This window comes from Sinohyriopsis cumingii, chromosome 18 (assembly GCF_028554795.1).
Source record: "Sinohyriopsis cumingii isolate HCF-2022 chromosome 18, ASM2855479v2, whole genome shotgun sequence".
NCBI lineage: Eukaryota > Metazoa > Mollusca > Bivalvia > Unionida > Unionidae > Sinohyriopsis > Sinohyriopsis cumingii.
The window spans coordinates 34,701,112-34,721,671 of NC_142978.1; the positions used below are offsets into that span (position 1 = coordinate 34,701,112).

The 20,560-nt window shown below is 40.2% G+C and overlaps 1 protein-coding gene across 2 annotated transcripts in view; it reads left to right on the forward strand.

Moving 5' to 3' along the window:
- LOC149776371 (UPF0415 protein C7orf25-like) overlaps positions 1-20,560 on the forward strand; it is a 117,984-nt gene that overhangs the window by 22,244 nt on the left and 75,180 nt on the right. The gene's annotated exons all lie outside the window — the stretch shown is intronic.

Here is a 20,560-nt window from a genome sequence, read left to right on the forward strand (position 1 = left end):
CGTGGCTGTCATCAGTCCTCAAACGACCCACTATGTCAAGCGTCAATACTCGGTCAAAGCCCTACGTTGGTTACATTACTTGTGCGACAAGGAAGACAAATGGATTCAGCATGCCCGCAACGGAGGAGGCGAAAAGACCATCGGAACGTATTCGGTCGATGGCTGGGACTTAGAAAACCCCAAGATCGTGTACGAGTTTAACGGTTGCTTATTTCACGGATGTCCCATCTGTTACCCTGACCGTGACACTAAAAATCAGTTTTTGCAACGAACCATGGAAGACTTGTACCAGGACACTTGTCAGCGACGCCTAAAGTTAGAACAGGAAGGATACCAAGTGGTGGAAATGTGGGAACACGAGTACGATCACCGTTTGAAAACCGATCCCGAGTTTAAACGCCTCGTGGAAAGTTACCAGTTCATGGACCCGCTGAACCCGAGGGATAGTTTGTACGGAGGAAGGACCAATGCCACCTGTTTGCTGTACCAAGCCGACGAAGAGAAAGGAGAAGAAATCAAATACTTGGACGTGTGTTCGCTGTATCCCTACGTGTGCAAATATTGTCGCTTTCCTGTAGGGCACCCGCAATTGTTCACGGAACACATCGACCTGAAAAACATTCGACAATACGAAGGCTTGATCAAGTGTAAAGTTTTGCCTCCCACGAACCTATACCATCCCGTCTTACCTCACCATTGTCAAGGCAAACTGATGTTTCCCTTGTGCCGTACTTGTGCCGAAACGTGCAACCAGGACCAACCTTGCCATCACAGCTAGGAAGAACGTGCCTTGATGGGAACCTGGGTCAGCGTGGAATTGTTCAAAGCTCTGGACATGGGATACCAACTGTTAGAAGTGTACGAAATTTGCCACTTTCCTAAGACACAACAGTACCACAAGGGTGACCCTACTCAGAAAGGCATTTTCGCTGACTACGTGGATGCCTTTTTGAAACTGAAACAAGAAGCCAGCGGCTATCCTTCCTGGTGTCACACTCCCGAAGACCAAATACAATTCAAAGAGAAATACTACGCACAAGAAGGCATCTCTTTAGACCACATCGAAAAAAACGAAGGCAGGCGATCGTTTGCCAAAGTGATGTTAAATTGCTTGTGAGGTAAAATGTTTACCCAAGACGGAATATTTGACAGAACCTTCCCGCTACTTCCAGATGATTCACGACAAAACCAAATACATGAAACACGTGGACGTCGTTCGAGAGGATTTGATCTTGGTCAATTACGAAGAAGATGTGGACTTTGTACAAGACGACCCTTTTGGAAATGTCATCATTGCGGCTTACGTGACAGCTCATGCTCGCTTAAAATTGTACGAAGCTTTAGAACTGTTAGAAGAACGCGTCCTGTACTTTGACACGGACAGTTGCATTTACATCCATCACCCGATTCAACAGCACCCTGACATCGAAGGAGACCGTTTAGGAGCCTGGACAGACGAGCATCCCGACGACAAGATTCTAAGTTTCGTCAGTGGTGGTCCCAAAAATTACGGCTACGAATACCGGGACAAACAAGGAGAAGTGCACACGACGTGCAAAGTGAAAGGACTGACTCTGAATCATCGTACCAGTCGAGTGGTCAACTTTGGGGTATTGAAAGAAGCCTTGCAATCGGGAGAGGATGGAAACTTTAAAGTGACCACTTATCAACCGAACAAGATTGTACGTTTACCCACTCACCACATCGTCAGTCGGCCCCTGGAAAAAATCTATCAAATCGTGTACCAGAAGCGAGTGAGACTTCCCAATCACTTTACGTTGCCGTACGGTCACATCGATATTGGTCAGCATATAAAAAGGGACAACGTCCAAGACCAATAGTTCATTGTTCATTGAAGTAACTTACCATGTCGTTGACGAAGAAGAAACCAGATTGGTTAGGAGGCAAATGTTGGACATCACCGAGACCAGGGTTTTGAGGCTTGGACACAAGAGGTGGCCCAGTATGCACGAGAGTTATTCAAGGAAAAAAGTTACTTTTCAACCTGTGTTAGTGACGGTGCCAGAAGAACCCGTCACCCAGGACAGGACTGTCGTGGACAGGCCTGAAAGACCCTTTCGGGAGGACACTTGTGTGACCTTACCCCCTACTATAGAACTGGTTAGAACTTCACCCAAAACATGTGGTTGTTGTACAGACACTTGTTTTTTATTCCACGTTCATGTGCCTTTTATTCTTGTACTTAAGCCTTTGGCTTTTATGTATTTTTGTCTTTCGTATTCATGTTTGAAAAAAACATTCAATAAACGTGTTCTGAAAAAGTATATAAACTCTTGTCTTGTTTGTTTTTTCGTGTCACAAGTGACATTCCTCACACCATGGCTACCTCTACTGTCTCTGCTCCCTCTTCCTCTACTGTCAAAGTCATCGACGAACACTTAGATCGTGCCAGTTGGGAGGCTTTGTATCTTCGCCATCCCTTTAACATGCTCATTGCTGGACCTAGCGGTTCTGGCAAAACTGAATTCGTCAAATGTTTGATCGAACATAAACATCATTTGATCGATAGGCCACCTCAACGGATCGTGTGGTGTTACAAAGAGTGGCAATCGGCGTACAGCCTCTTGCGAGAAAGTCAAGGCGATTCCATCGTGTTTGTGGAAGGCATTCCTAAAGAAGACGACGGCATCGTCTCTGACTCCCGTCAAACCCATTTGGTCATTTTCGACGACATGTTAGGAGAAGACGAAGAAGAAATTAAACTGTGGTTCACGCGCAAAGGGCATCACCGTAATGCCAGTGTCGTTTACATCACCCAAAATTTGTTTCAACAAAGTAAAGCCCATCGCACCATCAGTCTCAATGCGCATTACGTGGTCTTGTTTAAAAGCCCTCGAGATAAATCGCAAGTGCAAGTCTTAGCCAAACAGTTAGGAACGCCTTGGCTGACTCAGGCGTACGACGATGCCACTCAAACGCCACACGCCTATTTACTCGTCGATTTGAAACCTACGACTCCTGAGGATTTGCGATTTCGTACCCACTTGTTTCACCACTGGTGCCAAGACGGAGGGCCTGTCCTGTACACGTCTCCGTCCTCGACTTCATTTCACTCCCCATAAAAAAATCTATAAAAACCTCAGACCCTTTTTCGTCTGTCTCACACAGTGCGAACATGACGTCCCTTCAGTCGCATCTTCCCGTCAAATTGATTCGTGCCTTGTATGGCATCAGTCGAGAAAAAAATCCACAAACACGAGCTCGTGTCTTAGAAGCTAGTCTCAAAGAAGTCTTACGATGGTCCACGGTGACGGCACGTCAATTACTCCAAGGAATCATTCAGATTCCTCATCAAACCAAACGCTTTTTTGATCGAAACAAAGTCGCTTTGGTCCAACTGGCCGATCCCCGCATCGACACTCAAACCAAAAAACAAATCATTTTGAAACCTGGAGGGAACCGTACTCTAGGAGGGGTCATCATTCGCTCACTCTTAAGATGGGATCCTAATGCCCCCAAAGTTATACCCAAGACAAAAGTCCAGCGAAGCCCCAAGAAGAAAAAGACCAGGTCCCCAAGGAGAACTTCTCCAGTGGCAGGACTCTCCTCTGACCAGACACCACCACCACCCCGGAAAAAGAAAAGAAGCCCCCAGAAAAAGAAAAGTCCACAGAAAACTAGTCGCAAGAGAGGCACTTCGGCCAGGACGCAACCTTACACTCGCAAACCACGACCTGCCACGGCGGTGACTGCGTCTCCGGCAGCTTCACGTTTGTCCACTTCTCCGTTAATGACACCCAGAACTGAAGAGTACTTGGAGACGTTGATCACACCAAGAACTTCTCCGTTGATGACCCCCAAAAGAACTTCCCCAGTGGCAGGACCCTCCAATTTAGAGGCAGTGGCTGCTGCTCACAAAGTACCTTCTCCCAAAATCAAAGTTCAAGAAAGATCGGGCATGTTACAAAGTTTACTAGATTTGTCCAAGCAAGAACTGGCTCGATTTAGTCCGTTACGTACCCCTGCACGACGTGTCATGCCTGTCCTCAAACTAATACGACGTAAAGACAATCAGTGGCGACGCGTTCCAGTATAAAAAAGGCCTGTGACCAAGTCGGGTATCAGTGTTTTTTGGTGCTCCTGAAGACTCAAAGATGTCACCCTCCAGAAAACCCCAAGGAAAGAAAAGGAAAGGACTGCCACCACGTTTAGCCAAACATGGGGACATGTTATCTGTCCTGTCCAAAGCTTCTCCATCCCTACGAAAAAAACTCATTCAAACAGCCTCCAAAGAGGTCATCGATACCGTGTGCGAATGTTGTTTGAACGTTTTGAAAGGCACGATCCCTTTGTCCAAACACCAGAAACAATGCTTAGGCAAACATCGTCACGTTCTTCGCCAAATGGTTCAAAAGAAAATTCCCATTCGTCAAAAAAATGATGTTAGTGCAACGTGGAGGTATTTTACCTCTCTTGTTAGGCCCCATACTGAAAGGAGTCTTGGGAACCATGTTGGGAGGACTGGTGGGAGCAAGATAAAAAGGCCTCGGAAGTTCCAAGATCTCAGAATCGACCCCTGACAACCCCATGGAAGGACGAAAACTAGCTTTAGTGCCTTACAAACGATGGATGGAATACCATCGGTGGCAAGAACAACACACCCCGCATTTACCTCCCAATCCCCATTTGAGCGAGATGTCCCAGTTACAACACGAATTGCAGTCCTTGATGGATCGCCAAGATTTGTCCGAAACAGAAAAATCGCAAAAGTACGGTCAACTCTTGCAACGACTGCAACTCTTTCACCAGAAAGCTTTAGACGAAACAGCTCTACCCACTTTGAAAGATTTTAAGACCTTGATGAAAAGTCCAGCACCATCACCAGTACCAGTACCAGTACCACCAGTACCCGTGACCAAGACAGAAAAAGGAGAAGAAGAAGAAGGGTTTCAAACTCCACCAGAAAAAGTACGCAAGTTAACAACACCACCTACCTCCAGAATTGGATGGATTTAAAAGATGATGGCCACCCCTTCTTCCTCACAAGAGAAAAAGAAAGTGAAGACAGAAGTGAAACAAGAACCGATATCCCCCGCTCAGACATCCTTCTCCTCTTCGACACCTATTGCTGGCCGCACACGCAAAGCATTGCAATCCAAGAAAATACCCCAAGAGAAAAAGAGTAGCATCCTCCAAAAGAGGGTGTCTTATTAACACACCAACCAACACAAAAAAAAAATGGAAAAAGTCTTAGCCAGCATTTACTACGATCCCTCCCATCCTGCAGGTTACGCAGGAGTTCAAAAATTGTATCGTGCTGCCAAAACTCGACTGAAAAGTCTCCGTTTACCTCAAGTGCAACGATGGTTACAAGAACAAGCTACCTACACTTTACACAAACCCATTCGACGCAAGTTTGCCAGAAGTCGCACCCGAGTGGAAGGCATCGATCATCAATGGCAAGCCGATTTAGCCGATGTCTCTCATTTGGCCAGCTACAATCGTGGCTACAAATATTTGTTTTGTGTCATCGACGTCTTTTCCAAATTTGCCTGGGTCGTGCCCTTGACTTCCAAATCGAGCAGCGAGTTAGTGCGAGCCCTGCAACGGGTGTTGAAACAAAGCGGTCGTCACCCTCTTCGATGGCAAACGGACAAAGGCACCGAATTTCTGAACCAAGCTTTCCAAAAAGAATTAAAGAAACGTGACATTCATTTTTTTACCACCGAGAATCCCGAAACCAAAGCCAGCATCGTGGAACGTTTTCAACGCACTTTGAAAGAACGCATGTGGAAATATTTTACGCATCACCACACTCTGAAGTACATCGACATCTTACCGCACCTGGTGCAAGCGTACAACCAATCTTACCATCGAAGCATCGGACGTGCCCCGCAAGACGTGACTCCCGACAACGAAGTGTTGGTGTTTGAGCGCCTGTTTGGTACGTCCCCGACGAGGGCTGTGCCCAAGAAAAGTGGAGTGTTGGCCGTAGGAGATTGGGTGCGCATTGGCAAAACCAAACGCACTTTCGACAAAGGTTACTTACCTAACTGGACGACCGAATTGTTTCGCGTTACTGGACGAGTGCATGGCCGTCATCCTGCCGTCTATAAATTGGAAGACATGAACGGAGAAGTGCTCAAAGGAACGTTTTATTTGCCCGAGTTACAACGTGTCACCAAAAAAGAAGACGACGTGTACGACATCGAAAGCATTCTCGAATGCAGAACCCGTAAAGTGGGCAAACGACGTGTCAAAGAAGTCAAAGTACGTTGGAAAGGATATCCGCCCAGTTTTGATTCTTGGATCGACGCTTCGCAAGTCATCGACTATAAAAAGAAGTGACCATCATGCCTTTTCACACAGACGCAGCTACGTCGACCACTCCTCCTTCACCCAGTTCTTCTGTGCAAGATTTACAAAAACAACCCTTGTGGGTGTGGTGTGGAGAACGTGTGCCTAAAACGCAAATCGTCTTTTTCTGCCAAATCTTCGTGGTGTATTGTGTCATCGGGGCAGCCATCGCCAATTTGAGTTTGCAACAAGGAGACAAACAATTGTGGACCATTTTATTGAGCAGTTGCATCGGTTACCTGCTTCCTAATCCCTCCCTGAAATTCACCTCGAACGGGAACCACGGGAACCTTGTGTCCAGTGCCAGTGCCAGTCACCACTCCAACCACAACCAGAACCCCATTTTGGGCGGAGACACGCCTCTGACGTCCACTAACCCCTCGGACAGCCACAGAACTCGGGAATTATGAGTCACCAAAACCAGTTTTACTTAACCTTACCCAGTGACAGTTCCATGGAGGTGTTTCCCAAGAACACGTTGTGCTGTTACACGGCCAAATTACCTCAAGCCATCCTCTTAGATCACGAAGCCCATTGGGAAGTGGCTTTAGTAGAAATGATTCACCCGACCCAAGTCCTCAATGTCCTTCCCAATCAAAATTTTTTTGATGTGGAAGTTCATGACGAGCAAATGCAACAGTGGATGGATAGCAATGTCAAATATGACAAGAAAACCCGTACACAAAAGTACACCACTATCACTTGTTCATTTCCCCAGGCTATTATTTTAGTGGTCAACATTTGGTCAGCACCATAGCCTCCAGGTTTAATGCCGTGTTTCTGAAAGCTTTGGAGCATGTTAACAAAAGTGTCACCATGGAGTACCACAAAACAGCTCGTCGCTTCTTGATGAAATTTGAACGGAGTAAAATCCTGTCCATTTTATTTTGTCCTGAATTGTATGACATGTTGGGCGGAGACATGAACCTGAGAATGAGCATGATGAAGAAAAGCGAATTACCCATCGTTTACGACGAGTCTTTTAGCAAGTTATTTCGTGCCCCGGTAGAACTGAACCAAGGACTGAATTTGATGTTTGTATACTCCGATGTGGTGGAGTATAACGTGGTGGGACACACCTCCGTACCGTTACTGCTTGTCATTCCTTTCAAAGTGGATTCTGCCACGAACACTGACGAGGAAGGTGGAAACACTTACCACGTCCACCGCGAATTTGTACATCCTCACTATTTACCTGTCAGTAAGTCGTATTTGGACACGGTCAACATTACTATAAAAGGAGATTTGGGACAAAATATTCCATTCACCAAAGGAAAAGTCACGGTGAAACTCCATTTTCGAAAACGGTTTTCTCACGATTCGTAAGTCATGTATCCAGTGTACCGAGGGGTTGCTCGACAGCGAGGACACGGTTTAGGAGATATGTTAAAATCGGCCTTTCGTTCGGTGGCCCCGGTGTTGAAACCGATGGTGACACGCGGATTGCACGCCTTGAAAGATGCGGCACTGACGCAAGGCAAAGAATTTCTCCAAAATGTCATCATCGACAAACAAAACCCTAAAGAAGCCTTCATGAGGGCAGGCAAAAATGTCTTGCTGCAAACGGGCAAAGACATTTTAGGCCAACGAGAAACACCTATAAATGCCCTGCACGCTACCGAGTCAGGCATTCAGCAAGGACAAGGCAGAAAGAGACGACGAAGAAAACACCCTTTCACCAGACTTCAAGCGAGAAAGGCCAAGAAAAGAAGAACCGTTCGAGACTTAGACGTTTTCGATTATTGATAAAAGAGACAAAAAAAAAGATGCACCGAGAATCTTGCGCTTGTTCCAAGACGGAACTGGATCTGTTTGCCATGCCCCCCACGATGATGACGATGCAAGAATCCCAGTGGGTGGAATTTCACCCCGTCTCCTCACTGACCGATTCCGCTCTCATCGAGTTTGAAATCAAAGGACAGCCCGAAGATTACATCGATCTGAATAGCAGTTACTTGTACCTGAAAGTCAAAATTCTAGATAAGACTGGAGGTGCTATAGACGATGAAGCAGTAGCTCCCGTCAACAATTTCATGCATTCCTTGTTCAGTGGAGTGGACTTGTACTTGAATAACAAACTGGTCAGTAGCAGCATGGATACTTACCCTTATCGTGCCTACCTGGAAAATCTCTTGACGTACGGAATAGATGCCAAGAACACTCATCTCAATGCCTGTGTGGTATGGGAAGCTGACGAACCTACCAAGTTTGAAATATTGGAAACTGATGAAAAGAAAGACAACAATGATGGATTTGTAGAACGAAGAAAGAGAATCACGGGAGCCGACACAAGTTTAGAACTGATGGATCGTTTGCATTTGGACATGTGGTTGCAAGAAAAGTATTTGCTGAACGGGGTGGATGTCCGCCTGAGACTGAATCGTAGCAGTGCCGCTTTCCATTTGATGGCTGATAGTGACGGTTACAAAACCAAAATCCTAGAAGCCAGACTCTACGTACGCCGTGTGGAAGTGTTACCTAAAGTGGGAAACGACATCAGTTTATTCGTTGAGCAGAACGACTGCCAAGTATCCCATACGACGCGTGGAAGTGAAAACCTTCACCATTCCCAAGGGACAGCGATCCATGATCGAAGATCATCTGTTCCAAGGACAGTTACCCAAACGTTTGATCGTTGGTATCGTCGAGAATACAGCCTTCAACGGAGCTGCCGAAAAAAATCCTTTCTACTTTCAACACTTTGGCGTGTCCAAAATCGAAGTCAGTCGCGATGGCAAGACCTTGTGTACCCGACCTTTCGAACCTGACTTTAAAAAGAAGAATTACTTGAGATCGTACTTGTCCTTGTACGAAGCCACCGGACAGTTAGGAACCAATACCAGTCACGGTATTACGTACGAGGATTATGCAGGAGGCTACGCTTTGTGGGCTTTCGATTTCACTCCAGACCAAGGCAGCGACGAGGGACATTTCCACCCTATAAAATCCGGCCAGATTCGTGTGGAAATTCAGTTTAAAGACCAAGACCCTGATGAAACGGTGAACGTCATCCTGTATGCAGAATTCGATAATACCATAGAAATCAACAGTTTGAGAGAAGTCATCCTAGATTACTAGAAACCATGGAAGACTGTTATCCCTCTTTACCTAGTGGAGAAACTTTTAGTGTTGCATTGTTGTAAAAAATGTTAGAGTTGTTGTTGTTTAGTGTTAAGTGATTTTTGAATAAAAAATGTTGTGTTTTGAAAAAATTGTTTGATGTTATATTGTTGGATTATTGTTAAAAATGTTAGAGTTGTTGTTTAGTGTTAAGTGATTTTTGAATAAAAAATGTTGTGTTTTGAAAAAAATGCCTTTGTCTTTTGTTTAGCTATAAGAATGTTGGATTGATGCTCTTTCATTTCTTACTATCCCTCTCATGACACTCACTAAACGTTGCGACTCAAAAACCGTGTGGGGGATGTTTTCCTTCACGTCCGCGCTTTGACTTTAAGAACCGGGTTGTTTCCAGTCTAACCATCCATTGTCGACTCATCCTCCTAAGAAGATGTGCTCCAAACTAGCTAAACTCAACGAAGCCTACGTGAATTTGCATAGGGTCAGACACAGTCTGATACCGAAGCCAGAAGAAATAGAGAATGTGAGAATGTTAAAAATCACTGAAGACCTGATAGAAGAGCTCTTCAGAGAAGAAATGAACAGGGAAAAAGAAGAATGGACAGAGAAGTACAGACTTCAGAGACAGCAGCAACAACAACAACAAGAGCAGCAGCAGCAACCTGAAGCTGACAGAGGCTTTGTCGATTGTCGTATCGACACCAAAGAGTTCTTCTTCTCTTTCCGAAGAAGCAGACCTATCGCCAGAAAGTCTATCATCAGAGGACATCGCATTCTTAGAAACTAAAAAGAATGCCATAGCAAACAAAAAAAAACAGCCCTTTTCAGGGCTACCCAATACTCTAGAAAAGAAATAACCATCAATTTGCCAATGTGTAGGTAGAGTAGTGTGAATATAAACACTAACTCTTTTTTAAGATAGTGTGAGGGTATGTGTTTGTGTGTTGGTGCTTGTAAGAGCTAAGGTATGTTTGTGTGAATAGTAGGTTATGGGTTTCTTTATTGTTTCTTAGCGTATGTGGAGAGTATAGTTTGGGTTTTGTAAGCGCTCACGTACGATTGTATGGATATTAGATTATGGATTTTGTTTAGTGTTTCTTAGCGTATGTGAAGAGTATAGTTTGGGTTTTGTAACCGCTCACGTACGATTGTTTGGATAGTAGATTATGGATTTGTTTATTGTTTCTTAGCGTATGTGTTTGTGTGTTTGTGTTTGTGTGTTTGTGTTTGTACCCGCTCACGTACGATTGTGTGGATAGTAGATTATGGGTTTGTTTATTGTTTCTTAGCGTATGTGGAGAGTATAGTTTGGGTTTTGTAACCGCTCACGTACGATTGTGTGGATAGTAGATTATGGGTTTGTTTATTGTTTCTTAGCGTATGTGGAGAGTATAGTTTGGGTTTTGTAACCGCTCACGTACGATTGTGTGGATAGTAGATTATGGATTTGTTTATTGTTTCTTAGCGTATGTGTTTGTGTGTTTGTGTTTGTGTGTTTGTGTTTGTACCCGCTCATTGAGTCATCCACCCTTGTGTCTTCCATGATGTTTAGGACGGACATGCTCATGTATGTCAGGTCCAAGTGGACTGTTGTTGATAGGACAGATACTAGTCAATGGATGAGGAGAGTTTACATAGAAAGACAAGGATGTCTCAAGAGGGTACTTGTGTATGGACCGGCAGTTAGAAGGAGTTTAAGAAGAAGAAGAAGAAGATGTGACAGATGCCATCTATGTTAATATTAATATTAACATAAACCCAAAGGCCCTTTTCAGGGCCAGCCATATTTCTCGAAAAGAGATAGCCTTTCCATTGCCTACCCCTTTTTTAAAATTTAAATTTAAATTTAAATTTAAAAAAAAAAAATCCCATATTCAATTCCCCTTGTCCCTAGACAAACCCAAACTCTATTCCCATGTTAATTTCCCCTTGTCGCTAGACAGACCCACACTATAGTTCCATGTTAAATTCCCCTTGTCGCTAGAGTGACCCACGATTTTTCTCCATGTTAATTTCCCTTGACGCTAATCTGACCCACGATTTTTCTCCATGTTAATTTTCCCTTGACGCTAGAGTTGCCCAAGGGGTCTTGTAATGCTAATTCCCCTTGACGCTAGGGTGCCCCCATTTACTACTTGTATTTAACTTTTCTTAATGCAATTACCAACATATTTTTTTAATACTGTATTTACTGTTTCTTATTGCAATTACCAACAGATTTTTTAAATGCTGTATTTACCTTAAAGTATTGCAATTACCAGCAAATTTGTTTTATTCTATTTGTACCTTTTGGTATTCGTATTACCATCAGATTTGTTTAATACATTATTTACCTTTAGGCATAAGTACCACTAGCAGATTTGTTTTATACTATCATTACCATTAGGTATTACAATTGCCAGCAGATTTGTTTTATACTGTATTTAACTTTTCTTGATGCAGTTACCAACAGATTTATTTTGTACTGTATTTACCTTTTCTTAATGCAGTTACCAACAGATTTGTTTTATACTGTATTTACTGTTTCTTATTGCAATTACCAACATATTTTTTAGATGCTGTATTTACCTTAAAGTATTGCAATTACCAGCAAATTTGTTTTATTCTATATGTACCTTTTGGTATTCGTATTACCATCAGATTTGTTTAATACATTATTTACCTTTAGGCATAAGTACCACTAGCAGATTTGTTTTATACTATCATTACCATTAGGTATTACAATTGCCAGCAGATTTGTTTTATACCATAATTTACCAGCATATTAAGGTAGTCCGCGTTTGTAAAATAAACTGTTATTGTGCTGCTCAAATTGATGTGATCATTACATTATGATATGAATATGATGTCATTAATATGATGTCATTAATATGACTTTGTTTTAAAATGTTAAAATCCAATGGTTATGTGAGGAATTTAGTTTCTCATATCGTCCCGTACACGTTAGAGAATTTTATTGAAAATATTCACTGCTAGATGTATGGCTGGTGCAGATGCGCAATGTTTTTTTTTATATATACTTTTTTCGCTTGTCAGTGTTCCTGGAAAATTCATGAAAAATTGGGATATTTTGAGGATTCAGTTTATCACTGCTTTTCATCCTCCATCCACTGGAGGATTTTGTTGAAACTTTTTAGGTTTAATATATGGTGTGTTTATTTTGTGGGAAATGTCTTGAAAAATCGTCAGAAATGTTCCAGACTTGTGTTTTATTTTCCATATAGAAAACATACTAGAAAGAAATGCTTGAAGTGCAAGTATTTTCCTGACTTATTGCATGTACTTAATAGTTTATTGTATTTAATGCAACCAAGAAATGGGATCCCGGGTGGCCAAGTCTTCTAAAGCAACCGTCTTTACAGATCATTGACATTCATCTATGTCCGGGTAGGTTCGAGTCGCAGGCTCGACCATTGTAGGTATGTGAATAAGCTTGCCAGTTGCATCCCGTGGATCGGTGAGCTGGCCCGGCCTTAGGATGTGCGGGGCCAAGGCAGCATGCGGGGCCCAAGGCAGCAAGTCGTGAGCACGAGGCCCCAAGCACAACAAAATTGCATTGCGAGTTAGCGCAGGGCCCAAGGCGGTTGCCTCGTTCGCCTTGCCTAGGGTCGGGCCTGTTGCTGAGTCTTTGGCTCTTCATCGACCAAATATACTAGTCGCCATGTTTAGCCTATCATGTACTAAGGGATGACATTAAGCCCATAACTACGAAAATAACGTCAAGAAATTGTTTGAAATTTTTTCATTTACACAGGGATTACTTTCGGTCACATAACTTTAAAACACATTCACAAACTTTTACTACTTTCCACCCCCATTCATCAGTGCATCTGCCGTCTAAAACAGGAATGGGCGACTTCTTCCTGGGTGCGGGCCAGATAAGTGATTTTTAAAGTAATGCTTAATGATGTAAATTGACGGATAAAACCAGGTCATAGACCAAATCCGGTCCGCGGGTCGTATTTTGCCCACCCTTGGTATGAAAGATAACATTTACTGTTATCAAGCCTCCTGTTTTTTTAGGAAAGGTGACTCAAGTTTATATTTTCCAAGATGATTTTACTATACACACACTTTGCCATTATCAGTATGCACTTTAGTATCGTACTCTAGATGTATTTCATGCTTTACCAATATTTGACATATATCTTTGTTTTCATTCGCGAAAGCTAATACACATTCATTAAAGTATACCGAAATTTCACAGATTGCAGAATATTTAGGAGAGTCCGCAACATCATCTCAAGTCCGATAGAAATCCACACATTCAGTGAAAAATCCCAAACTTTTGAAAAACTCCGCCGGTGGGGTAACCATGGTAATAAATTAATAATCTTTTTTCCCCAATAAAACCCATTTTTCATATCAACAGGTTTACGTTTAACCTCTCTCTGTCTCACACACGCACACACACACACACACACACACACACACACACATATATATATATATATATATATATATATATATATATATATATATATATATATATATATATATATGCTTTTGTTAGTATTTGTCTCTATTAACAACCAAACCGTTGCTATAGAAGACAACATAATGCGCTTTGTTGGTTGGTCTCACATAAAAAGAAATTACAAGGATATGACTAGATACTCCTATAACTGTCGATGAAATGGCAATGAAATGGACTGCTGCAAAATGGGAAGGCAAGATATCATTCATGCTTTGGTGCATTATGCTGGTCTCTTTATTGCATTTGTGTAATGAGTTAGAAATTCCGTACACTAAACTAGATAATTAAAATAAACCCCAAACATTGCGAAAACATGCATATCTATATTTGATAGTCTTAGTTCTAAATAATGGAATTTTTTTATAAAGACATCTTTCATTCCGGTATATCCTGCACAGGAATCCAAAATCTGGACAAATTTCAATAACACAGATAGAAACCAAGATGTGCATCTCGTAAAAATTCAAAAGTACCACCAGACGATTACAGCTGTTCATGTTCCTGCGTTATCCCTTTTTGTCCACTCCTCTGTAAGCATATATACAGCGCTCATTTTATTTCCGCTTAACATTTGATGAATCGACACAAAATTTAGTACACTTGTTTCTATCCATCATTTTAAGGTTGAGGTCGAGATTTTATTTTGGTTTCGAGTATTTCGGCCATTATGTGTTGTGATCTTTTCTGCCAACCGTAAAACAACGTATCACAAAATGACGTTCCTCGCCTTTCTGTCTTTTTTTTTTTTTAATTTCCTCAACTTTCTAGACCACTATCCTTCGCGAGACTTCGTTGAGTACTTAAGGTCAGGGAAAAATTGTCGATGTTGGAGTCAAAAGATCAAATATCAAGGTAAGTATGACTTAAAGAACATGTGTTTCCCGATAACTCGTTTAGATCTATGTGAGATAGCTCAGCTAAACTATGTTGATTGCTTGCGCTTGGGGTAATAATGGCACTATTTGTTTTTGGTGTATAGATTAAAGGTCAAGGTCATAGCGAATCAGATAAGGTCAAAATGGTATTCACACACATTAATTGTTGCAGATTCCATGTTTATGGGGCAAAAAAGAAAATATTGATTTTAGGGTCAAATGGTCGAGGGTTCTGTGACGCAAATAGGAGAATCCATTCTGTATAATACAGCTTTATTATACAATATATAACAGCACCAAACTCATTGGATATATTTGCTGATGCCAGGGAAGAAAGTTAAAGGTCGAGGTCAGTGTAATCCAAATAGGACCGTTGATTTCAGCATGATATATTGTAACGTACACCATTTTAGGGTTAAGTGGTCGAGTGTTTGCTGGATATGTTCGCTGATGCCAGGGAAGAAAGTTAAAGGTGATGGACAACACAGGTTAAAGATTGAGGTCAGTGTAATGGAAAAATTACCGTTGATTTCAGCATGACAGATTGTTATGTACACCATTTTCTTAAGCACAAAATCATAACATTATTTGCCATTATTCCAGAACGAATCTGTTGTTTATATCAGTAGGTTAGCAAACAGTTCTGCCCCTCGACCACCTATAAAACTGACTTTTTTTTTAGCGCCGACATTTAGTAGTATTAAATACTGAGTAGGCGCATAATATACTTTCCACGGTACGTTTGCTTCAGTAGAGTTTTAGACCCCGAGATTCTAGTCCCATCTGTGTCTAACACTTCAGAGAAGTTGTAGCTATTGATTCTACATATTCAGTAAATGTTTAATATATCCATCTAGTAAGATTGGCATCATTTTCCATTAGTGTCAGGTTTGATTGTTTTTTGCATGTTGGAGTAATACTCACCAAGGATATGCTATCATACTGAACAATTCAGCGTGCTGTTGCCTAAACTATCATAACCTTTAACAATTGATTTTGGTATTATATATATATATATATATATATATATATATATATATATATATATATATATATATATATATATATATATATATATATATATATATATATATATGTATATTTATTTATTTATTTATTTATTTATTATTATTTACCTCCAATAGGTGTTCAGCATAACCTTTGCGGAAATGAAGGTTTTGAGGTTTATTTTACTATCATGATGGTCACAGATGAATTTATTACTTCTCTTAAGGGTTATAACAGTTATAAGATATTGTCTTAATTTGAACCAGATTTGTCCCCTCGGTATAAATTAACAGTCCTGAGCAAATGTAATCTCCGTCTTTGTCCTTTAGGCTGTTCTATTTTTACACTTGAACAATTATATCACATTAATATTTGATGAAATATAGTCTGCGATACCCTTAGGGACGGTTTTAATAAAATTTATTAGATTGCTCAACATAAGGCCTGGTTTCACTCGCGCTGTAAACTATGATTCTGTCTGCATACAATTTCGAAGCAGTGGGGAAAGAAAATGTATCTGGAAAGAAACGTTTTTCAGATACGATGCAATTTTTTAAAATTTTTTTTTAAATCTCACGCTAACGCTTAAAAACATTGCACTAGACTCAACTGCGTCTATATATAAATCGTTTTGATCGTTGTTTCAATGAATATGCCTAGACCTCATTTCTTGGTTAGCAAGTTTTACAATTATTTCAAAATACTTACACCTTTGTATAAACAAATGCTGAAGCTAATATTATTTTCACATATTATTATCTTCTATTTTCCATTTCCTAATACGTGATTGAATTGGCTGTAAATAGTGCGTATAAAGAATAACGGAAGTATGTAAAAGTTAGGTCTGTCAAATCCATTAATGCGCGTTGCGAGATAAAAGCTAGTAACCGTTTGATGTCATAATTTTCAGTTTCCAGGTCATGGATTAAACACATTTTTCTCTTTGTTTTTATATAATAGCATTACATTTTGAAAGCTTTAGGCAAAATTCTTAACACTCATTTTCTGTGTTTCACAAGCGGCGATGATGGAAACAGTCGACATAAGTTGAATCAAAATTTTACTTCATGTAGCAGTATATACTTTATTGTTATAAGGTTTTCATGACTGAAACGCTTGTCCGACATTGTAAACATGGACGAGACGCAAACGCGGACGGACTTGGGGATGCATGCGCCATTTAAACCGCTTCTAGTCTAGTAATTAGAAACAAGTCTGCTATTTTCTCTGTTAGAGAAATACTTGTTTAGGTGTATGCGAGAAAGTGAGCACACGCATACACATGCACACACATTCTACTGTTTTTGATTCCTTTACAAGACTTTTAATTTTTTTTTATTGATTTTCAACCCTTTTTAACACATATTCTACAGAAAGTAAAGAATAACTTTAGCGTGTTAACTCTTTCTTGAAACGTATACTACAAAAAGTAAAGAATACTTTTAACAAAGATCTGTATAGATCAGGGGTGCACAACCTTTTTCGGCCGAGGGTCAGATTGCATTTTCTAAGACCACTCGAGGACCGCAAACACTCGTTTCTTTAATATAAATACTGTTCACCGGCCAGTTTTGTGTTGTTTTAATTTGCCGGATCCGCGGGCCACGGGTTGTGCACCCCTGGTATAGATCGTACGTATTCCGTTGAAACTGGATCTGGATATTTCTGAAAGAAAATGTGAATTATGTACCTTAAAAGATATGGGACATACATACACACACACACACACACACACACACACACACACACACACTGTTGACGTATTTAAAGTAAACTGTTATTTTAAAAGAATACTTTTAAGATTGTGGTTTGAAGGAGATTATTAATGAAATAAAGAAATGAAGGTTTCTGCTATTCTAAGAAATCGGAGGACGAAGACCTTAACATATTTTACTCAATTGAAACTACTGATTTTATTCATTCCATTTTTTGAATAAATTATTTAAAATGTAATTCATGTAGAGTTTACGACAGGAAATGGCTTGTTTCCTAAAATATCGTCCTAATAAGTTGTACATGTAAAGGCACTGAAATATCGAATGCACAGTTACATCACTAATAGGTCAATATGTCATATTAAAGGTGACTCTTGTAGCTTATAGTAAACGTAACCATGTCGCCGATTTGGAAGACTTCTCATTAACAGAATGTACAAAAAATAATTATCTCTTAATTATGTTTTTGGAGACCAGTGTTTTATGCGAGTCTATTAAAGTAAGCAAACTTCATAAAATCAGTAAGAATGTCAAAGGATATTCAGCTCGCAAACATGTAACCTGTCCATTGTTGATTTCTATCAGTTATTACTTTATTGGATGAATTTTGCCAGCAAAATATCTGTCGCCAAATTTTTCAACAGTTTTGCATACTTAGAAAAATATATAAAATCTAACCTGTTTTATTCAGGACCCGTGAGCCACAAGTAGCAGGAAAACAGGCAGTTCACTGGCATAACGAATAGCTATTTGTCGTTATTTTTGATGAAAAGATAGGATAAAAACTGTATATACATATACACAATATAATATCATAATACGGAGATAGCTGAGAACAATAAAAAATACTTTCGTTAAATGACAACATATTTTCTTTGGAAATTGTTACTTTGAAAATGTGATCATTACAGAGTTTACCAAAATCGCACACAGGTGAGAAAATAGATAATTTAGTGTTACTTCTGACTGAGAGAGAGAGAGAGAGAGAGAGAGAGAGAGAGAATCCTAGTTTAAAAAAAGTTAGTGTTATCATTTAGCATGTTACCCTTTGTAAATTTATTGGTTCTAGCGGAAGTAACGGATTGTAAATGAAACCGTAGAATTGTTTGCATGCACTGAATCTGTGTGGGGCCCCGAGTGGCCGGGTGGTCTAAAGCGCTCTCCGTTACGGATCACTGCCATCTCACCTCTGTCTGCGTGGGTTCGAGTCTCGGATTCGGCCAATGTGGGTATGCGAGAAAGCTTGCCAGTAGCTTCTTGTCGGTCGGTATATTTTTCCGGGGTTTTCTTGGGTTCTTCCTCCACCATTAATACTGGCCGCCATGGATAGCCTATCATGTGCTGAAAAATGGCGTTAAACCCGACAACAACAACAACAACAACTGAACCTGTGGCTTTGATTGAATAATTTGTAATTTATTCTTCATTAGATTTGTGAATCTGTAGACTGAGAAAAGGACAAAACATATATTATTCCTATCATGGAATTTTGCTATCGAATGAATCAAAGTTTACGTTTTTAATTACAAACACATAGTCTGATAAACAATTCATGACTTCAAGCCATAGCTTATAGTTATGGACAGGTAAGAGAAAATATAATTATCAAGGGAGGCCACTCAGATGTTTGGTTAATGTCTCATCTTCATTTACACCCACACGTTAAATTGGCATGAATATTTGCGAGGTAACAGCTACTGATTTCCCTTTGGAAATCACGAACTCTTAATTCACGTCATATTCTTCAAATTTATTATTAAAAAAAGAAACCCATTTGGAAATAACTATATTATTGTTCTAAGCGTCAGAATCACAACCGCTAAATCAAATTATATGGAATTGTTTAAGCTAATGACTCTGAAAAGTTCTCGTTCTTCAGAAGCTTATTTGGAACATTTTCTCATCTTGCAGCCATCCTTCTAATTTTTTTTAATTTGCCCGTTAGACATCTATTAGCCAGAATAGTGACGCCAATCCCATTTGCGCCTCTTGTTTTATGATTGCCATGTATTCCCATATTTTTCCAAAAATAGTTTTGAAACCAAATGCCCACTGGAATCCCTGTAATTCTGTATTGTATGGCTGGGAGACTTGGATTAATCGAAGTTTATGTTTCAGCTGTAAAGCATAGGCTCCAGATATTATTCTGTCTCCCTCCTTCAAGTTCTTGTCATTGTCGTTGTTTGTGTAAGGATCCTGGTTAAACTTTTCTATTTAGCTTCATTTCCTCCCTTGTACGCAGAGTTACAGTCACATATTTCAGGCAGAACTATTAATGGTGTCAGACGTTCATTCATCATTAAGAGTAGCAACTCACTTGTTTTCAGTTTTGGTTGTTAAATGTTCCATATCTTATGCGTCATAACAGTTTAGTTTCTTTTGATTTCTAGCGTATGCAACTCCACATCCTGAACTTCAACCTAGGCATAATTTGTGCTGTTCGGAGAAGAAAAATAACCGTTGCTAATAGTTGCACAGGATGTGAAAAAGCTATGAAAAATTCATTTTATACTCTGCATAGTCATGCCTAAGAATGCTTTTTAAGCAGTGATCTTATTCATGTTTTTTCGAATGAAATAACTATTGTATATTCAACATTTGATGATGTTACAATAAGTGCTAATAATAATAATAATAATAACAATATCCATGGCTGACCATCTTAAATCCTCGTGTTATTTGTTTGTTTTTGCTGCATTGAACCCCAACCTCCCCAGTCAGCGATTCAGAGCCATAATCCTGAATATATATATATATATATATATATATATATATATATATATATATATATATATATATATATATATATATATCGTCTCCCTGCGATGACTGGGTGTATAACATCTGCTTAGAAATAGGACAAATGGTAGGGAGCTAAATGAAATAATAAATATCGCAGGATTTGTATCGTACTTACATGATGACCACAAAGTTTCGTGACTTCCCACTGGGTGTTATTTGCCAAAAAATTGGTAAGAGGCAGACGTGGAGGAACATCTTAAGCTACCACGATGTTCCCACACTTCATTCTAAAGCAAAATACGGCCTACCGACTGTCCGTGACCTAGTTTTATCCGTTAATTTATCTA